At 41.3% G+C, this 4,390-nt stretch overlaps 1 pseudogene; it reads right to left on the bottom strand.

Moving 5' to 3' along the window:
• Window positions 1-720: 720 nt before the first annotated feature.
• Window positions 721-2,307, bottom strand: LOC138789924 (WD repeat and FYVE domain-containing protein 1 pseudogene; annotated as a pseudogene).
• Between the last annotated feature and the right edge of the window lie 2,083 nt (window positions 2,308-4,390).

Here is a 4,390-nt window from a genome sequence, read left to right as displayed (position 1 = left end):
ATCAACTCAGCCATGGACACGATATTTTAATACACTGCAATTGTCTCACAAGTATTAGCATGGATTGAGAGATAAATGCATGCCTCCTGAAAAACCTATACATGCTTTTTCATCATTTGGAGTACAATGTGGGAACAAAGTGGCATATTAGAGGATGATGCCAAAAGTAAGACATTTATTATTATTATTATTTTTTATTTTATTATCAAAATAATAGGTGTGGTGTTTAGCGAAATTGCTCTGTATATTTAGAGGATTCTAGGCATTTATATAAAATAGGTAAAACCAAAAAGAATAAAAACTGACATAAAGAGGTATTCTGCTAAGGCCTGGACGCAAAATAAAAGGAAGAAGAAGTTTGATAACCTTTCCATTGCTCATATTGGGACAATTCATTTTTACCAAAACATCAAAAAACTACCTAGAAATCAGCCCCATAACGGAATCACTTCACAGTTTTATATAACGGAGCAGAGCACAATTATACTTCATCTACATTTGTTACCCAGCAACAAGGCCGGCACAATACAGATTACACACAGTGAGCTACAATCGACGTCACAAGCACTGGCTTCTAACCACCAAAACAAGAATCTGTACGTACAACCATAGTGTGCAAGTTTTACTGGACTGTATGTACACTTAAAAACATTCATGTGAGGTCTATTGTAAGATCTGTGGGACTGTATCTGGAGGACAATAAAATGGGACATCAGAGTCTTAAGATGGCTTATGAGGTAATCTATTTAGTTGCACAATGAATACCATTCTACAGGCAGCAACGAAAGGCTGGTGGGTCCATCTTACACAGCTGGAAATCTTCAAGTGTCTAGTTATCCTAGAGATGACAGCTTGTAAGAATTCCAGAAGGGTTGGCCGAAGCATAGTTAACGGTAATGGTGCGCAGGTATGTGGAGATTAAGGCACCTCCTCCTTGTCTGGGAGAGCTGTTGCATTGCTTTGCTTCCATACATACAACAGAGGCAGTGGAGTATTGGGCAATGCCCAGGATGAGCTGATGTACATAGCTGTACATAAGGTGCTTTCTGCTGAACAAAACCTGTAAACTTCATCAACGGGGAGAGAAGCCAGTCGCCAAACTGCAACCTACTGTCGGAGTCATGTCCCAGATCTTGACTAAGTGATCTGTGCCACATGTAACCATAAGCCCCCTGGAGACATCCATTGTTATAAAGCAGATGTTGTGTTTACCCTCATGAAAAGTTGCCAGTGATGTTCGATCATCATCTTTTATGCTCTCATAGCAAGAGTCACAGACCCAGACCTGGAACTCAAAACCCATAATGGGGTAGCTGGATCTCTTGGAGCTGCATTTACCACAGACTGCCTGTCCACATTTCCTACAGTGATGCTGGCGTAACCCCAGAGTCCTTGTATCCCACATCTGCTTTATATTTAAAAAAAAGGGCTGGGCACACTTCTGGCAGGAGTTACTTTCTAACCATTGTGGAGCCTCTTCTCTTTCAATATCCATGTTCCAAACACAAATTCCTCCATCGACTGAACAGGAGACCAGCTGCCGGGTGAGCTGCAGATAGCACAGACCTTGTACCTTATCATGGTGTCCTTGTAGGATTAGTGTTCGCCCTTGCCTCCCTCCGATGTCCCATAAGATAATGCTGTGATCAGATGAACCAGAGAACAGATATCGCTGGACAGGATCCCAGTAGAGGCATGAGATGCTGCCTTCATGGCCTTTGAGGGTTGAGATAACAGAGCAGCCGTCTTTTTCCAGTTTCAACAATGTAATTAGACCAGCAAAGTCTCCAACAAAAGCATATTTTGTTTCTTCATCATACTGCAAGCAGGAAGCCCATGAGGAGAATGCGTGTCGTCCCACCAATGAACCGCTCTGAGTACACATCCATGTGAGAAATTTATCATGGCCGGTGCTGATCACCCATTCTGGTCCGGGAGAGAATATCACCTCCGTCACCCGGTTTTGATGAGCTGGGTATGTCTTTACAAAGTTCATTTTGTTATAGTCATCGGCGATGAAAAACTCCAAAACAGCTCCGCTATCCTGCCCCACAAAAACCTTTCTGCTCTCATGATGGTACCTCAGAGCCGAGCACGGTGATGACATGGTGTGGTAGATGCTTGGCCAATACTGCCCACTGTCTCTCTTCAGCCATACTCGCAGTGTCCGGTCCTCGCTGACGGTGATCACCCCGTCCTCTCGCGGGATGAGGCAGGCAGAAGTCACGTGCTCCCGGTGCCCGGGAATCTTAGTGAGGAGCACAGGGCCACGGGGAGACCGGGAGTGGATCTCAGCCGCCATCTCGAGTCATGGTGTCTGTACTCTAATAAAATAAATTTTTGATATATTACTTTGGGTGTGCTGGTCCAGTACTTTTCTTTTTCTTTTCTTCTTGATATATTGCGTTGTGTGAACATGGCTTTAAGGTGTAGTCTTTAATTCCGCAGTGGAGACAGCACCATAGTATTAAAAAATCTTGTGACTTTATTAACTCCCTCTTGTGCAACGTTTTGGCTTTCTCAGAGCTAAACCGAAACATTGCGCTAGAGCAGGGATGGGGAACCCTCGTCCATCCAGCCTGTCACTGAAGATTGGAGAATAGGTAAGTTAGTAATTATTTTCATGTAAAAGGCAAGGACTGCACAGACATCGCTAACGAGTTATATTCATCCCTTACTGCACAATAACAGAGCTGTGTATAGGCTCGATAAGCGAGCGCCTATCTAGCAGATCAGGTAATTATTGAGAACCTTTCAACAAAATGTCTTTGTCTGAAGCATGCATTCTGTATAGCAATGTAAACTACCAGGTTAACTTTCCATCTATCTGACAAATCCCTTTCACATGACTCATATATTATATGGAGAAGAATAACTTTTGTTTTTCTTACTTTGTAGAAGTTTGATGAATATTTTTTCCCCCTAATTCTTGCAGATATAAAGTTACTGAAGTTCCAGGAAAGAGGCTCAGTTTTGACATATACATCAATCCACAATCTAATTTGAGTTCTGAAACGAACTCCCATAAATCTGTGCAGGTGTTATTAACATTATAGAAGATTAGGAAAATCTTGTGTTTTTCCCAGTACAAAACTTTTCTTTCAGTTTGACAAAACAGTTTTAGCTTTGTTACAGCCCAATTCTATAATCCTAAGTGATAAGCACAAATTATATGATCAGCAGCCAACCCAAAGGACCCAAAAACAGAACAATCTGAACACTAATTAACAGTTTTTTTTTTATCTTATGAATAATCGTCAGGATGATTTACATCTGAAAAGTTTATGTTTTGAAGAATATTTGACTTTTTGACATGGGACACTGGAGCCTTTCTCTAAAGCTGTTTATACACATGTGACTTTGATCATGTGAACAACCAAGACCTATGGTACTGTTCATACTAACAATGATTTTGTGAAAAACATGCCAGAGTGTTCAAACTAAGACCAATCAGGAAACAAGCTGAGAGAAGTCTATGCGGCCGTGCGTTCATCACTTCGCTCTGTGCTTGTCCAGCTTGGGTGGCCATATAGACTTACATTGTGTGGATGTCCAGGTCACATAACAGCAGGGAGAGCATGTGCTGTGTGAGAAGTTCTTCTGGCACATTCTCATAAAAACTCAGACCCCGACTGATCAAAACTTTTGACATGTCTTTGAAACATGTTAAAAGTTTTTTCTAATGATATGGACTCAAGGAGTACAAAAAAAATAAAAATCTGGACATACAGTAATAACTGTTCACACAATGTAAAGTATGGCTGGCGGCCGATTTCAACCTTGTCTGATCCTATTGTTCTGCTTAGATTAGTGGCGCCTCATATGCGAATGCCAGTCGCCTTTGTTTCTCTAGAAAAGGAGCACTCTGCCAGATGAATAAAACCACAATGATTGGTAGCATGGGTGTTGTTTTTTTTTTAAATTTTTTAAATTTTCTGTGTGTTAAGACTTCACTAGAAAGTAAATATCGGTGTGTAGAAATCAGGAAACGGAACCTGTAGAACCAGGTTTACTCCAAACGTTGCAAAAAGTTTGTTTAGTTGCAAACTCGAAATTCAGCAGCTTATTTTCGCTGAACTGCTAAAACAGCATCAACCACGTGAATGGAAGGATCACATGACCTCGGGGTAGCCCAAACAGCTTTCCCAGCCAATCAGAAGGCAGTGTAGAGGTGATGTCAGAGCCACTTTAAAAGCCTATGCATACAGTTTCAGCAGTTTAGAGATAGCAGATGTTAGGAGAAGATCTCTGTGAGAAATGGTCATCAGTGAACAATACACACAGGAGGAGTAGGACCACACAAAAACTACAATTTTAGTTATAACAGCATTGCTGAGAGCATTTTATATCAGTTTGACATCTGCTTTAATGCAATTGAATGTGAGAATTG

The sequence above is a fragment of the Dendropsophus ebraccatus genome, chromosome 4, assembly GCF_027789765.1.
Source record: "Dendropsophus ebraccatus isolate aDenEbr1 chromosome 4, aDenEbr1.pat, whole genome shotgun sequence".
In the NCBI taxonomy this organism is placed as follows: Eukaryota; Metazoa; Chordata; class Amphibia; order Anura; family Hylidae; genus Dendropsophus; species Dendropsophus ebraccatus.
The sequence above is the reverse complement of the archived record's forward strand: the minus strand, read 5'-3'. Positions and strand labels throughout refer to the sequence as shown.